This window comes from Rhipicephalus microplus, chromosome 5 (assembly GCF_043290135.1).
Source record: "Rhipicephalus microplus isolate Deutch F79 chromosome 5, USDA_Rmic, whole genome shotgun sequence".
In the NCBI taxonomy this organism is placed as follows: domain Eukaryota; kingdom Metazoa; phylum Arthropoda; class Arachnida; order Ixodida; family Ixodidae; genus Rhipicephalus; species Rhipicephalus microplus.
In genome coordinates this window covers 163,295,174-163,312,846 of record NC_134704.1, presented here as the reverse complement: position 1 = coordinate 163,312,846, position 17,673 = coordinate 163,295,174, and the positions used below count along the sequence as shown (strand labels likewise).

The following is a 17,673-nucleotide window of genomic DNA, read 5'->3' as shown; positions in this document are numbered from 1 at the left end:
AGCAAAACATGCTACCGCGTGTGTGCGAACGGCTGCGCTAAGTGGATTCGGTGGCGACACAGTAGCACGTCTGACTCCAGATAAGAAGTTCTCGTGTTCGAATCACGTCCGTGTTAATTTCTTTTTTTATTATTTTCATCTATCTGTCTATCTACCTATTTGTCTGTCTACAATGACTTGTCTCTTTACCTGTGCTTCATTGACAGAAGGCCGAGCAAAACATGCTACCGCGTGTGTGCGAACGGCTACCCTAAGCGGACTCGGTGGCGCATCGGCAGCGCGTCTGACTCCAGATCAGAAAGTTGAGTGTTCGAATCACGTCCGGGTCAAATTCGCTTTTTTATTATTTTCATCTATCTGTCTATCTACTTATTTGTCTGTCTTCAATGACTTGTCCCTTTACTTGAGACTCATCGACAGAAGGCCGAGCAAAACGTGCTACCACGTTTGTGCGAACGGCTACCCTAAACGGACAGGTGGCGCAACGGTAGCGCGTCTGACTCCAGATCAGAACGTTGCTTGTTCGGATCACGTCTGGGTCAAATTCTCTTTTTTATTACTTTCAACTATCTGTCTACCTACTTATTTGTCTGTCTACAATGACTTGTCTCTTTACCTGTGCCTTATCGACAGAAGGCCGAGCAAAACATGCTACCGCGTGTGTGCGAACGGCTGCGCTCAGTGGACTCGGTGGCGACACAGTAGCACGTCTGACTCCAGATCAGAAGTTTGCGTGTTCGAATCACGTCCGTGTTAAGTTCTTTTTTTTATTATTTTCATCTATCTGTCTATCTACTTATTTGTCTGTCTACAATGACTTGTCTCTTTACCTGTGCTTCATCGACAGAAGGCCGAGCAAAACATGCTGCCGCTGGTGTGCGAAGGGCTACCCTTTAGGCGGACTCGGTTGCGCAACGGTACCACGTCTGACTCCATTCAGAAGGTTGCGTGTTCGAATCACGTCTGCGTCAAATTCTCTTTTTTGTCTTTTTTATCTGTCTATCTACTTATTTGTCATTATACAATGACTTGTTTCGTTACCTGTGCTTCGTCGATAGAAGGCCGTGCAAAACATGCTACCGCGTGTGCGCGAACGGCTACACTAAGTAGACTTGGTGGCGACACGGTAGCAGGTCTGACTCCAGATCAGAAGGTCTCGTGTTCGAATCACGTCCGGGTCAAGTTCTCTTTTTTACTATTTTCATCTATCTGTCTATCTACTTATTTGTCTGTCTACAGCGACTCTTCTCTTTAGCTGTGCTTCATCGACACAAGGCCGAGCAAAACATGTTACCACGTGTGTGCGAACGGCTATCCTAAACGGACGTGGTGGCGACACGGTAACACGTCTGACTCCAGATCAGAAGGTTGCGAGTTTGAATCACGTCAGGGTCAAATTCGCTTTTTGTTTATTTTTATCTGTCTGTCTATGTACCTATTTGTCTGTCTACAATGACTTGTCTCTTTACCTGTGCTTTATCGACATAAGGCCGTGCAAAACATGCTACCCCGTTTGTGCGAACGGCTACCCTAAGCGGACTCGCCTAGCGCAACTTTAGCACGTCTGACTCCAGATCAGAAGGTTGCGTGTTCTAATAAAGTCCGGGTCAAATCTTCTTTTTATTATTTTCATCTATCTGTCTATCTACCTATTTGTCTTTCTGCAATGACTTGTCCTTTTACCTGGGCTTCATCGACAGAAGGTTGAGCAAAACATGCTACCGCGTGTGTGCGAATGGCTACCCTAAGCGGACTCGGTGGCGCAACTTTAGCACGTCTGACTCCAGATCAGTAGGTTGCGTGTTCTAACCACGTCCGTGTCAAATTCTCTTTTTAATATTTTCATCTATCTGTCTATCTACCTATTTGTCCTTCTACAATGATTTGTTCCTTTACCTGTGCTTCGTCGAGAGAAGGCAGTGCAAAACATGCTACCGCGTGTGTGCGAACGGCTACCCTAAGCGGACTCGGTGGCGCAACCTTAGCACTTCTGACTCCAGATCAGAAGGTTGCGTGTTCTAATCACGTCCGCGTCAAATTCTCTGTTTGTTATTTTCATCTATCTGCCTAGCTACTTATTTGTCCGTCTACAATGACTTGTCCCTTTACTTGAGACTCATCGACAGAAGGCCGAGCAAAACATGCTACCACGTGTGTGTGAACGACTACCTTAAACGGACGTGGTGGCGACACGGTAGCGCGTCTGACTCCAGATCAGAAGGTTGTGAGTTCAAATTACGTTCGGGTCAAATTTTTTTCATTATTTTCATCTATCTGTTTATCTACCTAGTTTTCTGTCTACATTGACTTGTCTCTTTACCTGTGCTTCATCGACTCAAGGCCGAGCAAAACATGCTACCGCGTGTGTGCGAACGGCTAGACTAAGCGGACTCTGTGGCGAACCGGTAGCGCGTCTGACACCAGATCAGAAAGTTGCGTGTTCGAATGACGTCCGGGTCAAACTCTCTTTTTTATATTTTCATCTGCCTCTCTACTTATTTGTCTTTCTACAATGACTTGTATCTTTACCTGTGCTTCATCGACAGAAGGCCGAGCAAAACATGCTACCGCGTGTGTGCGAACGGCTACCTTAAGCATACTCGGTGGTGCATCTTTAGCACGTCTGACTCCAAATCAAAAGGTTGCGTGTTCTAATCACACCGGGTCAAATTCTCTTTTTATGAATTTCATCTATCTGTTTATCTACTCATTTGTCATTCTACAATGACTTGTCCCTTTACCTTTGCTTCGTCGACAAATGGCCGTGCAAAACATTCTACCGCGTATGTGCGAACGGCGACCCTGAACGAACTCGGTGGCGCAACGGTAGCACGTCTGACACCAGATCAGAAGGTTAAGTGTTCGAATCACGTCCAAGTCAAATTCTCTTTTATTATTTTCATCTATCTGTCTACCTACTCTTTTGTCTGTCTACACTGACTTGTCTCTTTACCTGTGCTTCATCGACAGAAGGCTGAGCAAAACATGCTACCGCGTGTGTGCAAAGGGCAACCATATAAGCGGACTTGGTGGCGCAACGGTACCACGTCTGACTCCAGATCAGAAGGTTGTGTTTTCGAATCACGTTTGGGTCAAATTCTCTTTTTTAATATTTTGAACTATCTGTCTATCTACTTATTTGTCTGTCTACAATGACTTGTCTCTTTACCTGTGCTTCATTGACAGACCGCCGAGCAAAACATGCTACCGCGTGTGTGCGAACGGCTACCCTAAGCGCACTCGGTGGCGCATCGGCAGCGCGTCTGACTCCAGATCAGAAAGTTGAGTGTTCGAATCACGTCCGAGTCAAATTCGCTTTTTTAATATTTTCATCTATCTGTCTATTTACTTATTTGTCTGTCTACAATGACTTGTCTATTTACTTGGGACTCATCGAGAGAAGGCCGAGCAAAACATGCTACCACGTTTGTGCGAACGGCTACCCTGAGCGGACAGGTGGCGCAACGGTAGCGCGTCTGACTCCAGATCAGAAGGTTGCGTGTTCGGATCACGTCTGGGTCAAATTCTCTTTTTTAATATTTTCAACTATCTGTCTATCTACTTATTTGTCTGTCTACAATGACTTGTCTCTTTACCAGTGCTTCCTCGACTGAAGGCCGTGCAAAACATGCTACCGCGTGTGTGTGAATGGCTACACAAACGGACTCGGTGGCGCAACGGTAGCGCGTCTGACTCCATATCTGAAGGTTGCGTGTTCGAATCACGTTCGGGTCAAATTATCTTTTTTATTATTTTCATCTATCTGTCTATCTACCTATTTGTCTGTCTACAATGACTTGTCTCTTTACCTGTTTTTCATCGACAGAAGGCCGAGCAAAACATGCTACCGCGTGTGTGCGAACGGCTACCCTAAGCGGACTCTGAGGCGCAACGGTAGCGCGTCAGACTCCAGATCACAAGTTCAAGTGTTCGAATCACGTCCAAGTCAAATTCTTTTTTTAGATGCGGAGCATCTTATACTCGCGCCTTGTAGTGCGCCGTCCGCGCCGTCCGCGCCGTCCGCACCGTTTCTCGAACATTCGACAGCTGACGCGCGCGCATGCGCCGTCGCGCCGTCGCCCACTCTTCCACCATCTGTACATCCCTTCCTCCTCTACACACCGCGCGTGCTTCACTCCTCCACTATCTGTGCACCCTTCCTCCTCTACACACCGCGTTCGACATCTACAATTCACCTGATTCTCCAGTGGACGCGCATGTGGCGTCGCGCTTCGAGAACATTCAACAGCTGACAGTGCATGCGCCGTCGAGCTGTATATATACTCAAGGTCGGCGCTCGCTCGCTCAGTTGCCGCTCGTCGGTTGGTTTGTACGGCGCGTCGACGTCCAAGGTCGCGGTGAAATGAATTCCAACGAATCCACAAACACAATGATCGACGTCCCTTCGACCAGCGCCGCCCTTTCGCATACGTGTGTACGTGTTCACTCATTTAACACCCCCTCCTACAACCACGTTAACCACTTTAGCCATCGACCCAAGTAAGTCGCAATTTAACACCCCATTTCACAACCACGTTAACCAATTTAGCCATCGACCCAAGTAAGTCGCACTTTAACACCCCGTTAACCAATTATATGCTCCGCATCCTCCTCAGTGTTCCCCCGAGGGAAGCTGCGGGTATTTTTTTATTATTTTCATCTATCTGTCGATCTACTCTTTTGTCTGTCTACAATGACTTGTCTTTTTACCTGTGCTTCATCGACAGCAGGCCAAGCAAAACATGCTAACACGTGTGTGCGAACTGCTACCCTAAGCGGACTCTGAGGCGCAACGGTAGCGCGTCAGACTCCAGATCAGAAGATTGCGTGTTCGAATCACGTCTGGGTGAAATTCTTTCTTTTCATATTTTCCACTATCTGTCTATATACTTATTTGTCTGTCTAAAATGACTCTTCTCTTTAGCTGTGCTTCATCGACACAAGGCCGAGCAAAACATGCTACCACGTGTGTGCGAACGGCTACCCTAAACGGTCGTGGTGGCGACACGCTAGCACGTCTGACTCCAGATCTGAAGGTTGCGTGTTCGAATTACGTTCGGGTCAATTTTTTTTTATTATTTTCATCTATCTGTTTATCTACCTATTTGTCTCTCTACGTTGACTTGTCTCTTTACCTGTGCTTCATCGACTCAAGGCCGAGCAAAACATGCTACTGCGTGGGTGCGGACGGCTAGACTAAATGGACTCGGTGGCGACACGGTAGCGTGTAATGACTCCAGATCAGAAGGTTGCGTGTTCGAACCACGTCCGGGTCAAGTTCTATTTGTTATTTTTTTCATCTATCTACTTATTTGTCTGTCTACATTTGACTTGTCTCTTTACCTGTGCTTCATCGACAGAAGGCCGAACAAAACATGCTACCGCGTGTGTGCGAAGGGCTACCCTATAAACGGACTCGGTGGTGCAACGGTACGACGGCTGACTACAGATCAGAAGGTTGTGTGTTCGAATCACGTCCGGGTCAAATTCTCTTTTTATTATTTTCATCTATCTGTCTATCTACTCTTTTGTCTGTCTACAATGACTTGTCTCTTTACCTTTGCTTCATCGATAGAAGGCCGACCAAAACATTCTACCACGTGTGTGCGAACGGCAACCCTAAGCGGACTCTGTGGCGAACCGGTAGCGCGTCTGACACCAGATCAAAAAGTTGCGTGTTCGAATGATGTCCGGGTCAAATTCTCTTTTTTATTATTTTCATCTGTCTCTCTACTTATTTGTCTGTCTACAATGACTTGTCTCTTTACCTGTGCTTCATCGACAGAAGGCCGAGTAAAAAATGCTACCGCGTGTGTGCGGATGGCTGCGCTCAGTTGACTCGGTGGCGACACAGTAGCACGTCTGACTCCAGATCAGAAGTTTGCGTGTTTGAATCACGTCCATGTTAAGTTTTTTTTTATTATTTTCATCTATCTGTCTATCTATTTATTTGTCTGTCTACAATGATTTGTCTCTTTACCTGTGCTACATCGACAGAAGGCCGAGCAAAACATGCTACCGCTGGTGTGCGAAGGGCTACTCTTTAGGCGGACTCGGTTGCGCAACGGTACCACGTCTGACTCCATTCAGAAGGTTGCGTGTTTGAATCACGTCTGCGTCAAATTCTCTTTTTTGTCTTTTTTATCTGTCTATCTACTTATTTGTCATTATACAATGACTTGTTTCTTTACCTGTGCTTCGTCGATAGAAGGCCGTGCAAAACATGCTACCGCGTGTGCGCGAACGGCTACACTAAGTAGACTTGGTGGCGACACGGTAGCAGGTCTGACTCCAGATCAGAAGGTCTCGTGTTCGAATCACGTCCGGGTCAAGTTCTCTTTTTTACTATTTTCATCTATCTGTCTATCTACTTATTTGTCTGTCTACAGCGACTCTTCTCTTTAGCTGTGCTTCATCGACACAAGGCCGAGCAAAACATGTTACCACGTGTGTGCGAACGGCTATCCTAAACGGACGTGGTGGCGACACGGTAACACGTCTGACTCCAGATCAGAAGGTTGCGAGTTTGAATCACGTCAGGGTCAAATTCGCTTTTTGTTTATTTTTATCTGTCTGTCTATGTACCTATTTGTCTGTCTACAATGACTTGTCTCTTTACCTGTGCTTTATCGACATAAGGCCGTGCAAAACATGCTACCCCGTTTGTGCGAACGGCTACCCTAAGCGGACTCGCCTAGCGCAACTTTAGCACGTCTGACTCCAGATCAGAAGGTTGCGTGTTCTAATAAAGTCCGGGTCAAATCTTCTTTTTATTATTTTCATCTATCTGTCTATCTACCTATTTGTCTTTCTGCAATGACTTGTCCTTTTACCTGGGCTTCATCGACAGAAGGTTGAGCAAAACATGCTACCGCGTGTGTGCGAATGGCTACCCTAAGCGGACTCGGTGGCGCAACTTTAGCACGTCTGACTCCAGATCAGTAGGTTGCGTGTTCTAACCACGTCCGTGTCAAATTCTCTTTTTAATATTTTCATCTATCTGTCTATCTACCTATTTGTCCTTCTACAATGATTTGTTCCTTTACCTGTGCTTCGTCGAGAGAAGGCAGTGCAAAACATGCTACCGCGTGTGTGCGAACGGCTACCCTAAGCGGACTCGGTGGCGCAACCTTAGCACTTCTGACTCCAGATCAGAAGGTTGCGTGTTCTAATCACGTCCGCGTCAAATTCTCTGTTTGTTATTTTCATCTATCTGCCTAGCTACTTATTTGTCCGTCTACAATGACTTGTCCCTTTACTTGAGACTCATCGACAGAAGGCCGAGCAAAACATGCTACCACGTGTGTGTGAACGACTACCTTAAACGGACGTGGTGGCGACACGGTAGCGCGTCTGACTCCAGATCAGAAGGTTGTGAGTTCAAATTACGTTCGGGTCAAATTTTTTTCATTATTTTCATCTATCTGTTTATCTACCTAGTTTTCTGTCTACATTGACTTGTCTCTTTACCTGTGCTTCATCGACTCAAGGCCGAGCAAAACATGCTACCGCGTGTGTGCGAACGGCTAGACTAAGCGGACTCTGTGGCGAACCGGTAGCGCGTCTGACACCAGATCAGAAAGTTGCGTGTTCGAATGACGTCCGGGTCAAACTCTCTTTTTTATATTTTCATCTGCCTCTCTACTTATTTGTCTTTCTACAATGACTTGTATCTTTACCTGTGCTTCATCGACAGAAGGCCGAGCAAAACATGCTACCGCGTGTGTGCGAACGGCTACCTTAAGCATACTCGGTGGTGCATCTTTAGCACGTCTGACTCCAAATCAAAAGGTTGCGTGTTCTAATCACACCGGGTCAAATTCTCTTTTTATGAATTTCATCTATCTGTTTATCTACTCATTTGTCATTCTACAATGACTTGTCCCTTTACCTTTGCTTCGTCGACAAATGGCCGTGCAAAACATTCTACCGCGTATGTGCGAACGGCGACCCTGAACGAACTCGGTGGCGCAACGGTAGCACGTCTGACACCAGATCAGAAGGTTAAGTGTTCGAATCACGTCCAAGTCAAATTCTCTTTTATTATTTTCATCTATCTGTCTACCTACTCTTTTGTCTGTCTACACTGACTTGTCTCTTTACCTGTGCTTCATCGACAGAAGGCTGAGCAAAACATGCTACCGCGTGTGTGCAAAGGGCAACCATATAAGCGGACTTGGTGGCGCAACGGTACCACGTCTGACTCCAGATCAGAAGGTTGTGTTTTCGAATCACGTTTGGGTCAAATTCTCTTTTTTAATATTTTGAACTATCTGTCTATCTACTTATTTGTCTGTCTACAATGACTTGTCTCTTTACCTGTGCTTCATTGACAGACCGCCGAGCAAAACATGCTACCGCGTGTGTGCGAACGGCTACCCTAAGCGCACTCGGTGGCGCATCGGCAGCGCGTCTGACTCCAGATCAGAAAGTTGAGTGTTCGAATCACGTCCGAGTCAAATTCGCTTTTTTAATATTTTCATCTATCTGTCTATTTACTTATTTGTCTGTCTACAATGACTTGTCTATTTACTTGGGACTCATCGAGAGAAGGCCGAGCAAAACATGCTACCACGTTTGTGCGAACGGCTACCCTGAGCGGACAGGTGGCGCAACGGTAGCGCGTCTGACTCCAGATCAGAAGGTTGCGTGTTCGGATCACGTCTGGGTCAAATTCTCTTTTTTAATATTTTCAACTATCTGTCTATCTACTTATTTGTCTGTCTACAATGACTTGTCTCTTTACCAGTGCTTCCTCGACTGAAGGCCGTGCAAAACATGCTACCGCGTGTGTGTGAATGGCTACACAAACGGACTCGGTGGCGCAACGGTAGCGCGTCTGACTCCATATCTGAAGGTTGCGTGTTCGAATCACGTTCGGGTCAAATTATCTTTTTTATTATTTTCATCTATCTGTCTATCTACCTATTTGTCTGTCTACAATGACTTGTCTCTTTACCTGTTTTTCATCGACAGAAGGCCGAGCAAAACATGCTACCGCGTGTGTGCGAACGGCTACCCTAAGCGGACTCTGAGGCGCAACGGTAGCGCGTCAGACTCCAGATCACAAGTTCAAGTGTTCGAATCACGTCCAAGTCAAATTCTTTTTTTAGATGCGGAGCATCTTATACTCGCGCCTTGTAGTGCGCCGTCCGCGCCGTCCGCGCCGTCCGCACCGTTTCTCGAACATTCGACAGCTGACGCGCGCGCATGCGCCGTCGCGCCGTCGCCCACTCTTCCACCATCTGTACATCCCTTCCTCCTCTACACACCGCGCGTGCTTCACTCCTCCACTATCTGTGCACCCTTCCTCCTCTACACACCGCGTTCGACATCTACAATTCACCTGATTCTCCAGTGGACGCGCATGTGGCGTCGCGCTTCGAGAACATTCAACAGCTGACAGTGCATGCGCCGTCGAGCTGTATATATACTCAAGGTCGGCGCTCGCTCGCTCAGTTGCCGCTCGTCGGTTGGTTTGTACGGCGCGTCGACGTCCAAGGTCGCGGTGAAATGAATTCCAACGAATCCACAAACACAATGATCGACGTCCCTTCGACCAGCGCCGCCCTTTCGCATACGTGTGTACGTGTTCACTCATTTAACACCCCCTCCTACAACCACGTTAACCACTTTAGCCATCGACCCAAGTAAGTCGCAATTTAACACCCCATTTCACAACCACGTTAACCAATTTAGCCATCGACCCAAGTAAGTCGCACTTTAACACCCCGTTAACCAATTATATGCTCCGCATCCTCCTCAGTGTTCCCCCGAGGGAAGCTGCGGGTATTTTTTTATTATTTTCATCTATCTGTCGATCTACTCTTTTGTCTGTCTACAATGACTTGTCTTTTTACCTGTGCTTCATCGACAGCAGGCCAAGCAAAACATGCTAACACGTGTGTGCGAACTGCTACCCTAAGCGGACTCTGAGGCGCAACGGTAGCGCGTCAGACTCCAGATCAGAAGATTGCGTGTTCGAATCACGTCTGGGTGAAATTCTTTCTTTTCATATTTTCCACTATCTGTCTATATACTTATTTGTCTGTCTAAAATGACTCTTCTCTTTAGCTGTGCTTCATCGACACAAGGCCGAGCAAAACATGCTACCACGTGTGTGCGAACGGCTACCCTAAACGGTCGTGGTGGCGACACGCTAGCACGTCTGACTCCAGATCTGAAGGTTGCGAGTTCGAATTACGTTCGGGTCAATTTTTTTTTATTATTTTCATCTATCTGTTTATCTACCTATTTGTCTCTCTACGTTGACTTGTCTCTTTACCTGTGCTTCATCGACTCAAGGCCGAGCAAAACATGCTACTGCGTGGGTGCGGACGGCTAGACTAAATGGACTCGGTGGCGACACGGTAGCGTGTAATGACTCCAGATCAGAAGGTTGCGTGTTCGAACCACGTCCGGGTCAAGTTCTATTTGTTATTTTTTTCATCTATCTACTTATTTGTCTGTCTACATTTGACTTGTCTCTTTACCTGTGCTTCATCGACAGAAGGCCGAACAAAACATGCTACCGCGTGTGTGCGAAGGGCTACCCTATAAACGGACTCGGTGGTGCAACGGTACGACGGCTGACTACAGATCAGAAGGTTGTGTGTTCGAATCACGTCCGGGTCAAATTCTCTTTTTATTATTTTCATCTATCTGTCTATCTACTCTTTTGTCTGTCTACAATGACTTGTCTCTTTACCTTTGCTTCATCGATAGAAGGCCGACCAAAACATTCTACCACGTGTGTGCGAACGGCAACCCTAAGCGGACTCTGTGGCGAACCGGTAGCGCGTCTGACACCAGATCAAAAAGTTGCGTGTTCGAATGATGTCCGGGTCAAATTCTCTTTTTTATTATTTTCATCTGTCTCTCTACTTATTTGTCTGTCTACAATGACTTGTCTCTTTACCTGTGCTTCATCGACAGAAGGCCGAGTAAAAAATGCTACCGCGTGTGTGCGGATGGCTGCGCTCAGTTGACTCGGTGGCGACACAGTAGCACGTCTGACTCCAGATCAGAAGTTTGCGTGTTTGAATCACGTCCATGTTAAGTTTTTTTTATTATTTTCATCTATCTGTCTATCTATTTATTTGTCTGTCTACAATGATTTGTCTCTTTACCTGTGCTACATCGACAGAAGGCCGAGCAAAACATGCTACCGCTGGTGTGCGAAGGGCTACTCTTTAGGCGGACTCGGTTGCGCAACGGTACCACGTCTGACTCCATTCAGAAGGTTGCGTGTTTGAATCACGTCTGCGTCAAATTCTCTTTTTTGTCTTTTTTATCTGTCTATCTACTTATTTGTCATTATACAATGACTTGTTTCTTTACCTGTGCTTCGTCGATAGAAGGCCGTGCAAAACATGCTACCGCGTGTGCGCGAACGGCTACACTAAGTAGACTTGGTGGCGACACGGTAGCAGGTCTGACTCCAGATCAGAAGGTCTCGTGTTCGAATCACGTCCGGGTCAAGTTCTCTTTTTTACTATTTTCATCTATCTGTCTATCTACTTATTTGTCTGTCTACAGCGACTCTTCTCTTTAGCTGTGCTTCATCGACACAAGGCCGAGCAAAACATGTTACCACGTGTGTGCGAACGGCTATCCTAAACGGACGTGGTGGCGACACGGTAACACGTCTGACTCCAGATCAGAAGGTTGCGAGTTTGAATCACGTCAGGGTCAAATTCGCTTTTTGTTTATTTTTATCTGTCTGTCTATGTACCTATTTGTCTGTCTACAATGACTTGTCTCTTTACCTGTGCTTTATCGACATAAGGCCGTGCAAAACATGCTACCCCGTTTGTGCGAACGGCTACCCTAAGCGGACTCGCCTAGCGCAACTTTAGCACGTCTGACTCCAGATCAGAAGGTTGCGTGTTCTAATAAAGTCCGGGTCAAATCTTCTTTTTATTATTTTCATCTATCTGTCTATCTACCTATTTGTCTTTCTGCAATGACTTGTCCTTTTACCTGGGCTTCATCGACAGAAGGTTGAGCAAAACATGCTACCGCGTGTGTGCGAATGGCTACCCTAAGCGGACTCGGTGGCGCAACTTTAGCACGTCTGACTCCAGATCAGTAGGTTGCGTGTTCTAACCACGTCCGTGTCAAATTCTCTTTTTAATATTTTCATCTATCTGTCTATCTACCTATTTGTCCTTCTACAATGATTTGTTCCTTTACCTGTGCTTCGTCGAGAGAAGGCCGTGCAAAACATGCTACCGCGTGTGTGCGAACGGCTACCCTAAGCGGACTCGGTGGCGCAACCTTAGCACTTCTGACTCCAGATCAGAAGGTTGCGTGTTCTAATCACGTCCGCGTCAAATTCTCTGTTTGTTATTTTCATCTATCTGCCTAGCTACTTATTTGTCCGTCTACAATGACTTGTCCCTTTACTTGAGACTCATCGACAGAAGGCCGAGCAAAACATGCTACCACGTGTGTGTGAACGACTACCTTAAACGGACGTGGTGGCGACACGGTAGCGCGTCTGACTCCAGATCAGAAGGTTGTGAGTTCAAATTACGTTCGGGTCAAATTTTTTTCATTATTTTCATCTATCTGTTTATCTACCTAGTTTTCTGTCTACATTGACTTGTCTCTTTACCTGTGCTTCATCGACTCAAGGCCGAGCAAAACATGCTACCGCGTGTGTGCGAACGGCTAGACTAAGCGGACTCTGTGGCGAACCGGTAGCGCGTCTGACACCAGATCAGAAAGTTGCGTGTTCGAATGACGTCCGGGTCAAACTCTCTTTTTTATATTTTCATCTGCCTCTCTACTTATTTGTCTTTCTACAATGACTTGTATCTTTACCTGTGCTTCATCGACAGAAGGCCGAGCAAAACATGCTACCGCGTGTGTGCGAACGGCTACCTTAAGCATACTCGGTGGTGCATCTTTAGCACGTCTGACTCCAAATCAAAAGGTTGCGTGTTCTAATCACACCGGGTCAAATTCTCTTTTTATGAATTTCATCTATCTGTTTATCTACTCATTTGTCATTCTACAATGACTTGTCCCTTTACCTTTGCTTCGTCGACAAATGGCCGTGCAAAACATTCTACCGCGTATGTGCGAACGGCGACCCTGAACGAACTCGGTGGCGCAACGGTAGCACGTCTGACACCAGATCAGAAGGTTAAGTGTTCGAATCACGTCCAAGTCAAATTCTCTTTTATTATTTTCATCTATCTGTCTACCTACTCTTTTGTCTGTCTACACTGACTTGTCTCTTTACCTGTGCTTCATCGACAGAAGGCTGAGCAAAACATGCTACCGCGTGTGTGCAAAGGGCAACCATATAAGCGGACTTGGTGGCGCAACGGTACCACGTCTGACTCCAGATCAGAAGGTTGTGTTTTCGAATCACGTTTGGGTCAAATTCTCTTTTTTAATATTTTGAACTATCTGTCTATCTACTTATTTGTCTGTCTACAATGACTTGTCTCTTTACCTGTGCTTCATTGACAGACCGCCGAGCAAAACATGCTACCGCGTGTGTGCGAACGGCTACCCTAAGCGCACTCGGTGGCGCATCGGCAGCGCGTCTGACTCCAGATCAGAAAGTTGAGTGTTCGAATCACGTCCGAGTCAAATTCGCTTTTTTAATATTTTCATCTATCTGTCTATTTACTTATTTGTCTGTCTACAATGACTTGTCTATTTACTTGGGACTCATCGAGAGAAGGCCGAGCAAAACATGCTACCACGTTTGTGCGAACGGCTACCCTGAGCGGACAGGTGGCGCAACGGTAGCGCGTCTGACTCCAGATCAGAAGGTTGCGTGTTCGGATCACGTCTGGGTCAAATTCTCTTTTTTAATATTTTCAACTATCTGTCTATCTACTTATTTGTCTGTCTACAATGACTTGTCTCTTTACCAGTGCTTCCTCGACTGAAGGCCGTGCAAAACATGCTACCGCGTGTGTGTGAATGGCTACACAAACGGACTCGGTGGCGCAACGGTAGCGCGTCTGACTCCATATCTGAAGGTTGCGTGTTCGAATCACGTTCGGGTCAAATTATCTTTTTTATTATTTTCATCTATCTGTCTATCTACCTATTTGTCTGTCTACAATTACTTGTCTCTTTACCTGTTTTTCATCGACAGAAGGCCGAGCAAAACATGCTACCGCGTGTGTGCGAACGGCTACCCTAAGCGGACTCTGAGGCGCAACGGTAGCGCGTCAGACTCCAGATCACAAGTTCAAGTGTTCGAATCACGTCCAAGTCAAATTCTTTTTTTAGATGCGGAGCATCTTATACTCGCGCCTTGTAGTGCGCCGTCCGCGCCGTCCGCGCCGTCCGCACCGTTTCTCGAACATTCGACAGCTGACGCGCGCGCATGCGCCGTCGCGCCGTCGCCCACTCTTCCACCATCTGTACATCCCTTCCTCCTCTACACACCGCGCGTGCTTCACTCCTCCACTATCTGTGCACCCTTCCTCCTCTACACACCGCGTTCGACATCTACAATTCACCTGATTCTCCAGTGGACGCGCATGTGGCGTCGCGCTTCGAGAACATTCAACAGCTGACAGTGCATGCGCCGTCGAGCTGTATATATACTCAAGGTCGGCGCTCGCTCGCTCAGTTGCCGCTCGTCGGTTGGTTTGTACGGCGCGTCGACGTCCAAGGTCGCGGTGAAATGAATTCCAACGAATCCACAAACACAATGATCGACGTCCCTTCGACCAGCGCCGCCCTTTCGCATACGTGTGTACGTGTTCACTCATTTAACACCCCCTCCTACAACCACGTTAACCACTTTAGCCATCGACCCAAGTAAGTCGCAATTTAACACCCCATTTCACAACCACGTTAACCAATTTAGCCATCGACCCAAGTAAGTCGCACTTTAACACCCCGTTAACCAATTATATGCTCCGCATCCTCCTCAGTGTTCCCCCGAGGGAAGCTGCGGGTATTTTTTTATTATTTTCATCTATCTGTCGATCTACTCTTTTGTCTGTCTACAATGACTTGTCTTTTTACCTGTGCTTCATCGACAGCAGGCCAAGCAAAACATGCTAACACGTGTGTGCGAACTGCTACCCTAAGCGGACTCTGAGGCGCAACGGTAGCGCGTCAGACTCCAGATCAGAAGATTGCGTGTTCGAATCACGTCTGGGTGAAATTCTTTCTTTTCATATTTTCCACTATCTGTCTATATACTTATTTGTCTGTCTAAAATGACTCTTCTCTTTAGCTGTGCTTCATCGACACAAGGCCGAGCAAAACATGCTACCACGTGTGTGCGAACGGCTACCCTAAACGGTCGTGGTGGCGACACGCTAGCACGTCTGACTCCAGATCTGAAGGTTGCGAGTTCGAATTACGTTCGGGTCAATTTTTTTTTATTATTTTCATCTATCTGTTTATCTACCTATTTGTCTCTCTACGTTGACTTGTCTCTTTACCTGTGCTTCATCGACTCAAGGCCGAGCAAAACATGCTACTGCGTGGGTGCGGACGGCTAGACTAAATGGACTCGGTGGCGACACGGTAGCGTGTAATGACTCCAGATCAGAAGGTTGCGTGTTCGAACCACGTCCGGGTCAAGTTCTATTTGTTATTTTTTTCATCTATCTACTTATTTCTCTGTCTACATTTGACTTGTCTCTTTACCTGTGCTTCATCGACAGAAGGCCGAACAAAACATGCTACCGCGTGTGTGCGAAGGGCTACCCTATAAACGGACTCGGTGGTGCAACGGTACGACGGCTGACTACAGATCAGAAGGTTGTGTGTTCGAATCACGTCCGGGTCAAATTCTCTTTTTATTATTTTCATCTATCTGTCTATCTACTCTTTTGTCTGTCTACAATGACTTGTCTCTTTACCTTTGCTTCATCGATAGAAGGCCGACCAAAACATTCTACCACGTGTGTGCGAACGGCAACCCTAAGCGGACTCTGTGGCGAACCGGTAGCGCGTCTGACACCAGATCAAAAAGTTGCGTGTTCGAATGATGTCCGGGTCAAATTCTCTTTTTTATTATTTTCATCTGTCTCTCTACTTATTTGTCTGTCTACAATGACTTGTCTCTTTACCTGTGCTTCATCGACAGAAGGCCGAGTAAAAAATGCTACCGCGTGTGTGCGGATGGCTGCGCTCAGTTGACTCGGTGGCGACACAGTAGCACGTCTGACTCCAGATCAGAAGTTTGCGTGTTTGAATCACGTCCATGTTAAGTTTTTTTTTATTATTTTCATCTATCTGTCTATCTATTTATTTGTCTGTCTACAATGATTTGTCTCTTTACCTGTGCTACATCGACAGAAGGCCGAGCAAAACATGCTACCGCTGGTGTGCGAAGGGCTACTCTTTAGGCGGACTCGGTTGCGCAACGGTACCACGTCTGACTCCATTCAGAAGGTTGCGTGTTTGAATCACGTCTGCGTCAAATTCTCTTTTTTGTTATTTTTATCTGTCTATCTACTTATTTGTCATTCTACAATGACTTGTTCCTTTACCTGTGCTTCGTCGATAGAAGGCCGTGCAAAACATGCTACCACGTGTGTGCGAACGGCTGCCCTGAGCAAACTCGGTGGTGCAACGGTACCACGGCTGACTCCAGATCAGAAGGTTGTGTGTTCGAATCACGTCCGGGTCAAATTCTCTTTTTATTATTTTCATGTATCTGTCTATTGACCGATCTGTCTGTCTACAATGACTCTTCTCTTTAGCGGTGCTTCATCGACAGAAGGCTGAGCAAAACATGCTACCACGTGTATGTGAACGTGTACTCTAAACGGACGTGGTGGCGACACGGCAGCGCGTCTGAAACCAGATCAGAAAGTTGCGTGTTCTAATCACGTCCGGGTCAAATTCTCTTTTTAATATTTTCATCTATCTATCTATCTACTATTTGTCTGTCTACATTGACTTGTCTCTTTACCTTTGCTTCATCGATAGAAGGCCGACCAAAACATTCTACCACGTGTGTGCGAACGGCAACCCTAAGCGGCCTCTGTGGCGAACCGGTAGCACGTCTGACACCAGATCAGAACGTTGCGTGTTCGAATGACGTCCGGGTCAAATCCTCTTTTTTATATTTTCAACTGTCTATGTACCTATTTGTCTGTCTACAATGACTTGCCTGTTTACCTGTGCTTCATCTACAGAAGGCCGAGCAAAACATGCTACCGCCTGTGTGTGAACGCCTACACTAAGTGGACTCGGTGGCGATACGGTAGCACATCTGACTCCAGATCACATGGTTGCGTGTTCGAATCACATCCGGGTCAAATTCTCTTTTTATGAATTTCATTTATCTCTTTATCTACTTATTTGTCCTTCTACTATGACTGGTCCCTTTACCTGTGCTTCGTCAACAGAAGGCCGTGCAAAACATGCTACCGCGTGTGTGTGAACGGTGACCCTGAACGGACTCGGTGGCGCAACGGTACCACGTCTGACTCCAGATCAGAAGGTTGTGTGTTCGAATCACGTTTGGGTCAAATTCTCTTTTTATTATTTTCATCTATCTTAATATCTACTTATTTGTCTGTCTACAATGACTTGTCCCTTTACTTGGGACTCATCGACAGAAGGCCGAGCAAAACATGCTACCGCGTGTGTGCGAACGGCTGCGCTCAGTGGACTCGGTGGCGACACAGTAGCACGTCTGACTCCAGATCAGAAGTTTGCGTGTTC

The 17,673-nt window shown here is 46.6% G+C and overlaps 3 non-coding genes across 3 annotated transcripts; all 3 read left to right on the top strand.

The window, feature by feature from the left end:
* Window positions 1-3,663: 3,663 nt before the first annotated feature.
* Window positions 3,664-3,735, top strand: TRNAW-CCA (transfer RNA tryptophan (anticodon CCA)). The gene has a single exon. It is a non-coding gene; the product is annotated as a tRNA-Trp (tRNA).
* A 5,078-nt stretch (window positions 3,736-8,813) lies between these two features.
* On the top strand, window positions 8,814-8,885 carry TRNAW-CCA (transfer RNA tryptophan (anticodon CCA)). The gene has a single exon. It is a non-coding gene; the product is annotated as a tRNA-Trp (tRNA).
* A 5,077-nt stretch (window positions 8,886-13,962) lies between these two features.
* TRNAW-CCA (transfer RNA tryptophan (anticodon CCA)) lies at window positions 13,963-14,034 on the top strand. Its single transcript has one exon. It is a non-coding gene; the product is annotated as a tRNA-Trp (tRNA).
* Window positions 14,035-17,673: the final 3,639 nt, after the last annotated feature.